Source organism: Erinaceus europaeus, chromosome 16 (genome assembly GCF_950295315.1).
Source record: "Erinaceus europaeus chromosome 16, mEriEur2.1, whole genome shotgun sequence".
In the NCBI taxonomy this organism is placed as follows: Eukaryota; Metazoa; Chordata; class Mammalia; order Eulipotyphla; family Erinaceidae; genus Erinaceus; species Erinaceus europaeus.
In genome coordinates, this window is record NC_080177.1 from 71559971 (window position 1) to 71573517 (window position 13547).

Consider the following 13547-nt stretch of genomic DNA (forward strand, 5'->3'; position numbering starts at 1 on the left):
ATTAAGTTATAATATTAATAAAAGAGACAGAATCAGAGCATCTCTCTGGCATATACAATGTCAGGATCAAACTTGGGATCTTATGCATACAAAGCCAGTGCTCTACCAGCTGTACCACTTCCCCGGCCATTATTCAGATACCTTATTTTAATTAAAGTTTTTCAAAATTGCCATGGGGGGAGTCGGGCGGTAGCACAGCAGGTTAAACGCAGGTGGCGCAAAACACAAGGATCGGCGTAAGGATCCCGGTTCGAGCCCCCGGCTCCCCACCTGTAGGGGAGTCACTTCACAGGCGGTGAAGCAGGTCTGCAGGTGTCTATCCATCTCTCCCCCTCTCTGTCTTCCCCTCCTCTCTCCATTTCTCTCTGTCCTATCCAACAACGAAGACATCGATAACAACAATAATAACTACAAAAATAAAACAACAAAAAGGGAAAATGAATAAATAAATATTAAAATTTTTTTAATTTTAATTTTTTTTAAAGTACAGTCACCTCCTCAGTGTTTTATTTTATTTTATTTATTTATTCCCTTTTGTTGCCCTTGTTGTTTTATTGTGGTAGTTATCATTGCTGTTGTTGTTGTTGGATAGGAGAGAGAGAAATTGAGAGAAGAGGGGAAGACAGAGAGGGAGGAGAGAAAGATAGACACCTGCAGACCTGCTTCATCGCTTGTGAAGCGACTCCCCTGCAGGTGGGGAGCCGGGGCTCCAACCGGGATCCTTATGCCGGTGCTTGTGCTTTGCGCCACCCGCTGCGCTACAGCCTGACTCCCCAAATTTTTTTTAAAATCCCATCAGGGTTATCACTGGGCTTGGTGCCAGAAAGATAAAACCACTATTCCCTAGGATTATTTCCCTTCTCTTGCTCCTTCCCTCCCTCCCTTTCTCCCTCCTTCCCTTCCTCCCTCCCTTTCTTCTTTTTCCTCCCTTCTTCCTTTTATGACAGGGAGAAATTGAGAGGGGAAGTAGAGGTAGAGAGTGATAGCTAAATGGAGACACCTGCAGCACTGCTTCACCGCTTTTGAAGCTAATGCCTTGAAAGTGGGCGTCTGGGGCTTGAATCTGGGGCTTTGGGCCTGGTAACATGAGCACTCAACCAGGTGAACTACCTCTTAGTCCATTGTTAAAAGCATAGAATTCTTTAGAAACAACAAGAAACTAAACAAGCAACTGATTAATTAATTGTATAGAGATGTGAATGTTGACAGCTGTAACTACGGGAAGCAGTTAGTAATAGCATTTCATAAACAGCAATCTGAAAAATATGGGTCTTAATTATTATTGATGATAATTCAATGATTGACTATTAAGAAATTATTACTAATGGTGAATGAATCTTGCTATATAGGCTACAGGAAATAGTAATATTTTTAAAAATATTTTTTTGTAAATATTTATTTATGTATTCCCTTTTGTTGCCCTTGTTTTTTTTATTGTTGTAGTTATTATTGTTGTCATTGTTGTTGGATAGGACAGAGAAAAATGGAGAGAGGAGGGGGAAGACAGAGAGGGGAGAGAAAGACAGACACCTGCAGACCTGCTTCTCCACTGGTGAAGCGACTTCCCAGCAGGTGGGGAGTTGGGGGCTTAAACCATATGCGCTTAACGTGCTGCGCCACCGCCCGGCTCCCAGGAAATAGCAATCTTTATTTATACTGCACCAAAGTAAAAGACTCTGGGGTAGGTAGAATACAGGTCCAAGAAGGATGACAGAGGACCTAGTAGGGGTTGTATTGTTATATGGAAAACTGATAAATGTTATGCATGTATAAACTATTGTATTTACTGTTGAATGTAAAACATTGATTCCCCAGTAAAGAACTTTAAAAAAAGTAACCTCTATCTAAACTAGGAAAGAAGTCCATTGAATTTCTGTTACCCGGTTTTAATAGTAGAAACACCTCGATTTCTTTGAGGACGATGGAAATGGGCTGCACTTTCTTTACTAAAACAGAAAGAGATGGACGGTAAAGTTTGAGAGGCTGCTTATGATGCCAATTATGAAAGCTTATTTTCAGAGGAGCTACAAACTTTGAACCTTTATATGCAAATGATGTGTTCCTAAAATATCTAAAAAAAATTTCATAAATCAAGTCGTAAGAGGATAAACCAGAAGATGACTATAAGGAGGACATCTGTATTGAATCCTTAGGAACAGCAGGAAACCCTTCCTGGTCTATCTTCCTTCAGCATCTTCACTCAAAAGAGCCCCTGGGAAAATGTGGTGTGCTGCGATATGAGGAATCACAAATAGGTGCAGGGACCTTGGAGATTCAAGAGAGAGGCTCCAAGGATAGACTGGAAGTGTGGCAATGAGAGAGTAAAGGAGTGAGGAAGGAACCCCACTGATAACCCTGGAGGTAAAAAAAAAAAAAGCAAAGCAAAGCAGACTCAGCTGTTTTAGGTCATCACATATCCAGGGCAGAAAGATGGAGCAAGGAGAGGGAACAGAATTGGGGTATTGTGAGGCCACCATCATCTGGGGTTCCCACATAAATATGATGAGCTTAGACCTCTAGCAGATCCCTCTCTCCGCCATCACTGGGCATCTCCATCAGAAACAACATCATAAACCCTCTTGTGGGCCTCTGCAGGACCTTGACCTCAATGCAGAACAATGGTAGAAACTGCCCCTCTCTCAGAAGGGGAGGCTGGGTCATCCTACTCTGCCACTCTAGGAAGACTGGTCCTGAAAGGGGTGCAGCCTAGAATGTTTCCAGCTGTGACCATGGACTGTGAGCTCAGACTGACAGGGATCCACAGGTTACACAGAATCCTGTGCTCAATATGAATAGTCAGATTGATGGGGTTTACAGTTAATGGTATTTATATAATTTTCCCAAATTTGGGAGCTACTGTCTGTCCTGATCCAGCTTTCTATGACTTGGTCTCAGCAGTGCTCCCCTGGTTAGACTCACATGGTGGCAGCAGCAAAATCTTGGAAGAGGCTGGACTTTCTTTCTCAAGCAGACCTCCCAGCAGGTGAGGACACCGGCCTTCAGAGCCTCGCTCTGCACCTGCTCAGATGGGCTACTGCATCTCTGCTCTGGGTGCAGCCACAGTCTTCCAGGAGATCAGCAAAGAGACTTTCAGACTCCACATGGCTGTTTGCCCTTGGAGGCTTTTTATACAGTGTGACTTCTTTACCTACGTGTCCTGAGTTTTACATCAGTTATGCTAGTTATTAGCTAGATAGCATTTGACTGAGTTATGAAAATATATAAACACAATCAAGAGATTTCTTTCTTTCTTTCTTTCTTTCTTTCTTTCTTTTTTAAAGAGATTTCTAGAAAGCCATTGACCTCTTGGGAATGCTGCCTTCAAATCTTGGCCTCTCCCTAAGAGAACTACATTCCCCAGATCCTCATTACTTTTTGTTTTGACAATAAGCAGAAATTATTTCTCCATTAAGCTAGAATTTGAGCTGTGGAGAACACTGGGATCTGTTGGGCGACCTCTATTCTCTGTGACTCGTTTCTCCTAATTGGTGTGGAATAACACCTTGACTACACTCAGAAGCACATTGCAAATACACCTAGCTTTGAATAATTGACATACTCTTCCTTATATGTTCTATTTCTTTGGTCACTGAGAGAAAAAAACTCTCCTAAATCTACATTTGTTGAGTAAATGTATTTGCCGGCACTGCAGGTCTTGAGAGACTCCACTGTCCTGATGGCAGTGCAGCAACAGTGAGGAGAAAGACACTGGCTTCAAATTGTTCCAGTGCTTGAATATGTGCTCTCCTTTGTTTGGATGTGGCAGGTTCGGTATGCGCCTTTGACCATGCAGGTGAGGGTGGTGTCATCCAGGATTGTGGGGTGACTTGCTCCCCTCAACCTGCTTTCGGATCAGTTGGATATGGGAGTTGACTTGCACTCACTTACAAGAGCTCATGCTGCATTTCCAGAAATGTAACCTATCTGTCAAGCTTGCAGTTACAGTTAACTATAAACGTGCATTTAATGTACATAATAAATGAAAAATTATACATATACAATCCTAATCAAAGCCTATCGTTGTCGAATAGTTTCACTGGTTTATTGATATGTACGTGGTCTTCCAGGTGCCGTGCTGCGTGACGGTGTGCTGCCTTCACCAGGTGCTTCACATGCAGGGATGTCATTGCATGAAGGAGCTTGACACCGCAGAGGAGCGCGTAAACCATGGACACCGGAAGTGAGTGGTTTGAGTGAGTGGAGCCAGTTTTAAACATCAGCAACATACTACCAGTGATTCTAAATCTCTGACTGCTAGGAGGAACAAAGTATGCTCCCTCCCTCTCCCTCTACCCCTCGCTCCCCCTCCCCCTCCCCCCACCTTTCTCCTCCTACTTATTTGTACTTCCAATAATGTGACCTTAATGGTGGAAAATAGAATGTGCTTGGGTTGGGGCAGGGCGGTGGATTGCATAATGATTATGCAAAGAAATTCTCATTCCTGAGTCTCTGACTTCCCAGGTTCAATCCCTGGCACCATCATAAACCAGAGCTGATGATCATTGCATTGGCATAACAGAGAGGAGAAAAAAAGTGCAAGAGCGTGACAAGAGATAGGGCGGCATTTTTCCATTTATATTCCCTTTCAGACTCTCTGATGTAATGATCAAAGAAGTTGACTCATTCTTGGACAAACACTGGGCAACCTCCCTTCTTGGTGGGATATAGAGAAACAAAGTCAAAGGGAACAAGCTTGTGGATCCCACCTGCAGAACCGAGGTCGCCAAAGCAGAGTTGTAAGGTTGCAGGGACGCAGTCAACTGGGGAGGAAGGTGCTGGTACCGAGATGGTGGGGATGAGGTGGTCACACAGCTGGGGAGAGGCATGAGAGTGTACCCATGGAAAAGTCAGTTTTAATGTGTCTATCCTGGCAAATCAGATAAGTGGACCTTCACAACATTTCCCAAGTTATACGTTATATTTGATGGTATTAAAACCATCATGTATAATGACTGAAATTTACATAACAAAAGATCACAAAAATAGCAAAAAGTTTAAAATCCAATGTAAAGAAAAATCTGAAAATAAGGACCTAGTGACATTAGAAAATAGGAGATATGACCCAACACACCCATCCAAAAAGATCTGTGTACACATATGTTCTTAGCAGCACAATGTGTAATAGCCAAAACCTGGAAGCAACCCAGGTGTCCAACCACAGATGAGTGGCTGAGCAAGTTGTGGTCTATATACACAATGGAATACTACTCAGCTGTAAAAAATGGTGACTTCACCGTTTTCAGCCGATTTTGGATGGACCTTGAAAAATTCATGTTGAGTGAAATAAGTCAGAAACAGAAGGATGAATATGGGATGATCTCACTCTCAGGCAGAAGTTGATAAATAAGATCAGGAAAGAAAACCCAAGTCGAACCTGAACTGGAATTGGCGTATTGCACCCAAGTAAAAGACTCTGGGGTGGGTGGGTGGGGAGAACAAAGATCCAAGGAGAATGAATGACAGAGGACCCAGTGGGGGCTGTATTGTTATGTGGAAACTGGGGAATGTTATGCATGTGCAGACTATTGTATTTACTGTTGACTGTAAAACATGAATTCCCCAATAAAGACATTTAAAAACAAAAAGAAAAAAGAAAATAGGAGACAGGAAATGAAGAGTAGCTATCCGGGTGCTGGGAGATAGCTCAGCAGGTAAAGGTGCACACCTTGCCATGCATGAGGGCATCACCGGGCATTCCATGAATGTTCTCTTTCCCTCTTTGTAAAAGGCACTTAACCTGGAACGTCTCGGGAGAGACAAGGGAACAGGGTGAGAGAGTGAGAACATAAGCAAATCACCTTCTCAAGAATTCTGAGTCTCGGGATGGGACTGTGCCCTTTGCTTCCTGTGTAATGTGAGCATGTCTCCCGCAGAGCTCTTCCTCTTAGAGACTCAGATGAGGGCAGCCTGTCTCCTGTAGTGGAGATGTGACCAAAAATAGACAAGAAAGCAGACTGAAAATAGATTAAACACTTCTGGGAGGTGTGTTTTATGGAATAGCAGTGATCAGATTGGCGCTCTCCCCCAAACAAGAAATAAATACAACACGAGACCCAATTGGACCCATATTCTACAGCTCAAAGATCTACAGCCTCAAACACCAAGTTGTAGATGCTACCATGATACCAACTTGACTTTCCTGGGCAGATGATCTCACCATTCTGTCTTGGAACCCCTCCTCTCCAGGGCCCCTACCCTACTTGGGAAAGATAGAAACAGGCTGGGGGTATGGATTGACCTGCCAGTGCCCATGTTCAGTGGAGAAGCAATTACAGAAGCCAGACCTCCTACCTTCTGCACCCCCAAAACAAACTTGATTCATATTCCCAGTGGGGGAGAAGTGATAGGAGGAAGAAGATAAGAGGGCTCTGGGGAGCCGGGTGGTAGTGCAGCAGGTTAAGCGCAGGTGGCGCAAAGCGCAAGGACCGGCGTAAGGATCCTGGTTTAAGGACCCGGGTTCAAGCCCCTGTCTCCTCACTTGGAGGGGAGTTGCTTCACAAGTGGTGAAGCAGATCTGCAGGTGTCTATCTTTCTCTCCCTCTCTCTGTATTCCCCTCCTCTCTCCATTTCTCTCTGTCCTATCCAACAATGACAACACCAATAATAAAAACAACAAGGGCAACAAAAGGGAATAACTAAATATTTTTTTAAAATTAAAAAAAAAAGAGCGCTCTGAATGAACTCCAGCTCCATCAGCACCCGGAGAGAAAAGAGGAAAAGTAGAGGGACATGCGGAGATAGCAATATGGTCATGAGTGGCTTGGTGGAAAAGAGAGGATTGGGTCTGGAAGGAAAAGGGGGGCAATTATGTATAAATGTGGACAGGTAGTTGTAGAGGTGATGGTTGGCCCATGTCTACATTGTAGCTGGACTACGGTGGCTTACAGTGGGGAGACTGAAGATTCAGAACTCATGGTGGGAATGGTGTGGATTCAAACCCCTGTTGACATGCGATTTTGTAAATCAATATTAAATCACTAATATAATTAAAAAGGAAAATAGATTAAGCAAATGAAATAAGGAGAAAGCAAAAAAGCACTGAAATGTCTAAAAACAAATTAGGTCAGAACTAGGTCAGACTACTCTGCCATATGTAGAGTGAAATATTCCATCCCTGAACAGTGCACCTGATAATTGAAAATGACTTTGTTATTGATGGTGGTGGGTTGAAAACCCCCCTGTAATTGCAATTACAAGGGCTAACTGCTTTGACTTTTTGCTTCTGTGCTTTCTGGCTTGCTTGGTTGTGCTTATAGACTTGGAATAGACTATAAAAGGCAGTTTAGCCTGAGGTGTGGGGCCGCGCATTTTCTCTGGAGCATTCCAGGCTCTGCCCCCGTGAAATAAACTCCTGTTTCTACTCACGTTGGTCTCCATCTCCTTATTGGTTGTAACACTCCTATCACTGAAACTTTGGAGTTTTACAATAAACTTTGGGATTGAGCTGTGAGGGAGCAAATACATAGTTGGGCGTGACTAAGATATATTTTTCTCTACTCCTTCAAGAGTAGATTGGTTAATGAGCCCATGAAATGGCTCCCGTGGGGCTACTGTGCTGTTTTGCCATGTACATGACCCTGGTTCAGGCTCAGCACCTGTCTCATTGAAGGAAGCTTCAGTGCTGTGGTCACTTTCACTGTGTCTCTGCCCTCTCTATCTCTTAAAAAAAAGTAGATTTTGCCTTTCTACTAAATGAAATGAACTTGCTTAAAGACAAAGACTTACTGCTTCTGTTTATTGGAGAAAAGAGAGGGTAGGTACGCGCCCTCTCTGTGGTTGCTTAGCTAGCGAATAATCTTCATGACTTCTTTTTTAAAAAAAATTTTTATATTTATTTGTTTCCCCTTTTGTTTTCCTTATTTTTTTATTCTTGTAGTAGTTATTATTGTTGTGGTTATAGATGTTGTTGTTGTTGGATAGGACAGAGAGAAACGGAGAGAGGAGGGGAAGACGGGGGGGGGGAGAAAGACACCTGCAGACCTGCTTCACTGCTTGTGAAGCGACTCCCCTGCAGGTGGGGAGCTGGGAGCTCAAACTGGGATCCTTAAGCCAGTCCTTGCTTTGTGCCACCTGCTCTTAACACGCTGTGCTACCACCCGACTCCCTTCTTCATGACTTCTTATGGTTGCTCTGTCTGCTCTTTATTGGTGTCCTAGATGCAAGAGAGAAAAATGAAAAGAAAATCGTGTTAATGTTTTCTTTTTAAAAAAAGAATTTATTTATTCATGAGAAAGACAGGAGGAAAGAAAGAACCAGACATCACTCTGGTACATGCGTTGCTGGGGATTGAACTTGGGACTTCATGGCTGAGAATCCAGTGCTTTATCCACTGCGCCACCTCCCAGACCACACGTGTTAATATTTTCTTTTTTCATTTATTTATTTATTCCCTTTTGTTGCCCTTGTTGTTTTATTGTTGTATTCTTGTTGTCGTCATTGTTGGATAAGACAGAGTGAAATAGAGAGAGGTGGGGGAAGACAGAGAGGGGGAGAGAAAGATAGACACCTGCAGACCGGCTTCACCACTTGTGAAGCAACTCCTCTGCAGGTGGGGAGCCAGTGCTCGAACCAGGATCCTTACGCTAGTCCTTGCGCTTTGTGCCACCTGCACTTAACCCACTGCGCTACAGCCCGACTCCCGTTAATATTTTCTTAATCTTTTTTCCATTCAGAAAAATTCCTATTTGGAAAGTAACTTAATCTTAAATTTTCGAAACAGTTGAAGAAGATGATAGAGAAGAGGCTGATTAAATGAAATTTTGAACACTATACTATGAAATATTTATTACCAGAATACTGCTTAGCTTTGGCTTATAGTGGTGCTGGGAACTGAATCTGGCACCTTGGCGCCTCAGGCATGAAAGTCTTTTGGTATGACCATAAAACAGAAAAATCTGCTCCCATACTTGTTTGTGGCCTTAATCCGAGTGGCCCTTATCTTTGGACAACTTCCCCAGGCGCTTAGACTCCCATGTGTGGAGCAGCAAAATATGGGAGGAAGCTGGCTGCCCTTGGAGGGAAGGTCTGGAAGAAGGAAGCTATCTGAGTTTCAGAGACTCACGCCAGCAGAGTGCCAGAGCCTCCTACCTCTGCTTTGCAAAGGCTGGAGAATTCCTTCAGGAGTTTTACACGGCAAATAAATGTTCAGAATCTCCGACAGCGTTCAGAGCTCTGTGACAACTGTGACTGTGGTATCTCCTGAGTTACATTTCACACTGAGTTTCATCTGCTATTGACGCCATAGTTCTGATTAAGAGAAATGCGCGCGCGTACACACACACACACACACACACACACACACACACACACACACACACACACACACACACACTCAAGAGTTCTGAAGAAAACTTTTAACCTTAAGGGATGCAATCAACTCTAAACTAGATCCCTAATGAGCTTGTCCCTCATCCCTTCCCAAATCCTCATTATTTTGTTTTGAGAGAGAGTGGGGAATGTTTCTAGATCTGTGGCAAAGGGGGCCATGGGGAATAACCTCATCAGTGTAGTTTTGGATGGACTGTTTCTGAGAGGAGTTACAAGGTTCTAATTACTTCTCTCTGCAAACATGCACCAGGGATGCTGTCACCGGGCCTGGTTTCTGTGCAGAGGCAGCCTCATCTCTAACTCTCCAGACAAGGGAGTGCAGCTCCCTGTGGCATCTGGCATCTGTGCTGCCAGGCACCTGCTGGGCTCTCTCTCACAAACAGGCTGGAAGAGAACCCAACGCACACACAGAATGGATATGTGCACAAAACAAAAACCATGCTTTCCAGCTTGAGCTTCAGATGTAAAGTTATCAGTAGTCACTGACAGGAGGTACAACTCCCAGCAGAGCACACACTTTACCTGGTGGGAGGACCTGGATTTGAGCCTGCCAGTCACCACATGGGAGCACCGGCACAGGGGGAGGAGGGAACTTCAGCAGTGGGGCAGTGCTGGGCAGTCTCTCCCTTCTGTCTCTCTCTTCCTCTAAATCGCTCTTCCTCTCTGTCTCTCACCCTCTGGCAAGAAAAGGAAGAAAGGAAGGAATGAGGGTGTCGGCACAACCAGTTAAGCATACATAGTATACAGTGCAAGAATCTGGGTATGAGCCCCCTGCTCCCCACCTGCAAAGGGGAAAGCTTTGCAAGTGGTGAAGCAGGTCTGCAGGTGTCTATCTTTCTCTCTTCTCCTGTATCTCCTGCTTCCCTTTCAACTTTTCTCTGTCTATTAAACAAACAAAAAAAAAAGGGAGTCGGGTGGTAGCGCAGTGGGTTAAGCACACATGGTGCAAAGTGCAAGGACTAGCATAAGGATCCCGGTTCGAGCCCCCGGCTCCCCACCTGCAGGGGAGTCACTTCACAGGCAGTGAAGCAGGTCTGCAGGTGTCTCTCTTTCTCTCCCCGTCTCTGTCTTCCCTTCCTCTCTCCATTTCTCTCTGTCCTATCCGACAATAATAACTACAACAATAAAACAAGGGCAACAAAAGGGAATAATCAAATAAATATTTTTTAAAAATCATGGAACAGTGGCAGAGCTCCAGGGACAATCTTGGTAGCAAAACAAATGCTAATAGTAAAAAAAAGTTGACATCCAATCAGTCCTCATATACATGGGCATGTCAAATTGCCTTGGGTATTGATTTAGTTACTCCCAGCAATAATGGAGGACCTGCTGGAAATGACACGAAACCTGCAGTGTGACTGGAACTTCTGGACTGTCCAGTGTGAAAGGATGGAGCTGGACAAGGACTGGATGATTCCATCTGAAACAGCTGACCTGGAGTGGTGAAACCTTGACAGTGACCAAAAAAAAAAAAAATACAGTTGGTGATAATAGCATGAAATCTAGCTAGCCCAACTCTGGAACTAAAAAGGGAAATAATGATCAGAGCTTCATAATATCAAGATATTCCAGGCACCTACAGTTCTTTACTATTTGACATGCTGGAGACCCCATCAATGTCTAAGGAGCGAAGCTTGTCTTTTTTTAAAGGATTTTCTTTTTTATTATTTATTTTCCCTTTTGTTGCTCTTGTTTTATTGTTGTTGTGGTTATTATTATTGCTGTCATTGTCGTTGGATAGGACAGAGAGAAATGGAGAAAGGAGGGGAAGACAGAGAGGAGGAGAGAGAGACACCTGCAGACCTGCTTCACTGCTTCACACAAGCGACTCCCTATAGGTGGGGAGCCAGGGCTCGAACCGGGATCCTTACTCTAGTCCTTGAGCTTTGCGCCACATGCACTTAACCCACTGCGCTACTGCCCGACCCCTATCTTTTTTTTTTTGCCTCCACTTTTCTTTTTTGAATCCACTGCTCCTGGAGGCTATTTTTTCCCTTTTGTTGCCTTTGTTGTTCTTATCATTGTTGTTAGGTAGGACAGAAAGAAATGGAGAGAGGAGAGGAAGACAGAGAAGGGGAGAGAAAGACAGACACCTGCAGACCTGCTTCACCGCTTGTGAGGTGACCCCCCCCCTGCAGGTGGGGAGCCCGGGGTTCGAACCAGGATCTTTACACCAGCCTGTGAGCTTTGAGCCATGTGTGCTTAACCTGCTGTGCTACTGACCGGCTCCTGAGAAACTTGTCTTTATCTAAGTTTTCCATATCTAGAAAAGTTCTTCAGTGCACAGTACTAAAGGGGTTTCTGAAAGAGGTACCTACAGGATACACTAAGTGGAGTGTTTGTTCAAGGAGAGGAAGAAAAAAGCAAAACAAAAAACAAACAAACAACAACAACAACGAAAAAACCAGTGCCTCTGCTCAACAATAAAGTTTTTATAAACACGAATTTAAAGAACAATATTAAAAAAATTCCCTGCTTGGTACGAAACAGCGTTTTCCCTATGAAAAAAGATTTTTCTTTTTTTTCTTTTTTTTTTTAATTTTTTTTATTTAAGAAAGGATTAATTAACAAAACCATAGGGTAGGAGGGGTACAACTCCACACAATTCCCACCGCCCAATCTCCATATCCCACCCCCTCCCCCGATAGCTTTCCCATTCTCTATCCCTCTGGGAGCATGGACCCAGGGTCATTGAGGGTTGCAGAAGGTAGAAGGTCTGGCTTCTGTAATTGCTTCCCCGCTGAACATGGGCGTTGACTGGTCGGTCCATACTCCCAGTCTGCCTCTCTCTTTCCCTAGTAGGGTGGGTCTCTGGGGAAGCTGAACTCCAGGACACATTGGTGGGGTCTTCAATCCAGGGAAGCCTGGCTAGCATCCTGACGGCATCTGGAACCTGGTGACTGAAAAGAGAGTTAACATACAAAGCCAAACAAATTGTTGAGCAATCATAGATCCCAAGCTTGGAATAGTGGAGAGGAAGTGTTAGGGAGGGTACTCACTGCAAACTCTAGTATACTTCTGCTTTCTTACTTTGGTGCCATACTCCAAACTCAGTCAATTTCTGCTTTGTGATTCTACTTCTTTCTTTTTTTTTTTTTTTACATGCATAACATTCCCCAGATTCCCATTTAACAATACAACCCCCACTATTTCATTCATCATTTTTCATGGACCTGTATTCTCCCCACCCCAGAGTCTTTTACTTTGGTGTAATACTCCAATTCAATTTCAGGTTCGACTTGTGTTTTCTTTTCTAATCTTGTTTTTCAACTTCAGCCTGAGAGTGAGATCATCCCATATTCATCCTCCTGTTTCTGACTTATTTCACTCAACATGATTTTTTCAAGGTCCACCCAGGATCGGCTGAAAACGGTGAAGTCACCATTTTTTACAGCTGAGTAGTGTTCCATTGTGTATATAGACCACAACTTGCTCAGCCACTCATCTGTTGTTGGACACCTGGGTTGCTTCCAGGTTTTGGCTATTACAAATTGTGCTGCCAAGAACATATGTGTACACAGATCTTTTTGGATCGATGTGTTGGGTTCCTTAGGATATATCCCCAGGAGGGGAATTGCAGGGTCATAGGGTAGGTCCATTTCTAGCCTTCTGAGAGTTCTCCAGACTGTTCTCCACAGAGGTTGGACCCATCGACATTCCCACTAGCAGTGCAGGAGGGTTCCTTTGACCCCACACCCTCTCCAGCATTTTCTGCTGTTACCTTTTCTGATGTGTGACATTCTCACAGGAGTGAAGTGATATCTCATTGTTGTCTTGATTTGCATTTCTCTGACAATCAGAGACTTGGAGCATTTTTTCATGTGTTTCTCAGCCTTTTGGATCTCTTCTGTGGTGAATATTCTGTCCATGTCCTCCCCCCATTTTTGGATGGGGTTATTTGTTGTCTTATTGTTGAGTCTGGCAAGCTCTTTATATATGTTGGTTATTAAACTCTTATCTGATGTATGGCATGTAAAGATCTTCTCCCATTCTGTGAGGGGTCTCTTGGTTTGGGTAGTGGTTTCTTTTGCTGTGAAGAAGCTTTTTAATTTGATGTAGTCCCATAGGTTTATACTTGCCTTAGTCTTCCTGGTAATTGGATTCGTTTCATTGAAAATGTCTTTAAAATTTATGCGGAAAAAAGTTCTTCCAATATTTTCCTCTAAGTATCTGATAGTTTCTGGTCTAACATCCAAGTCCTTGATCCACTTGGAATTTAC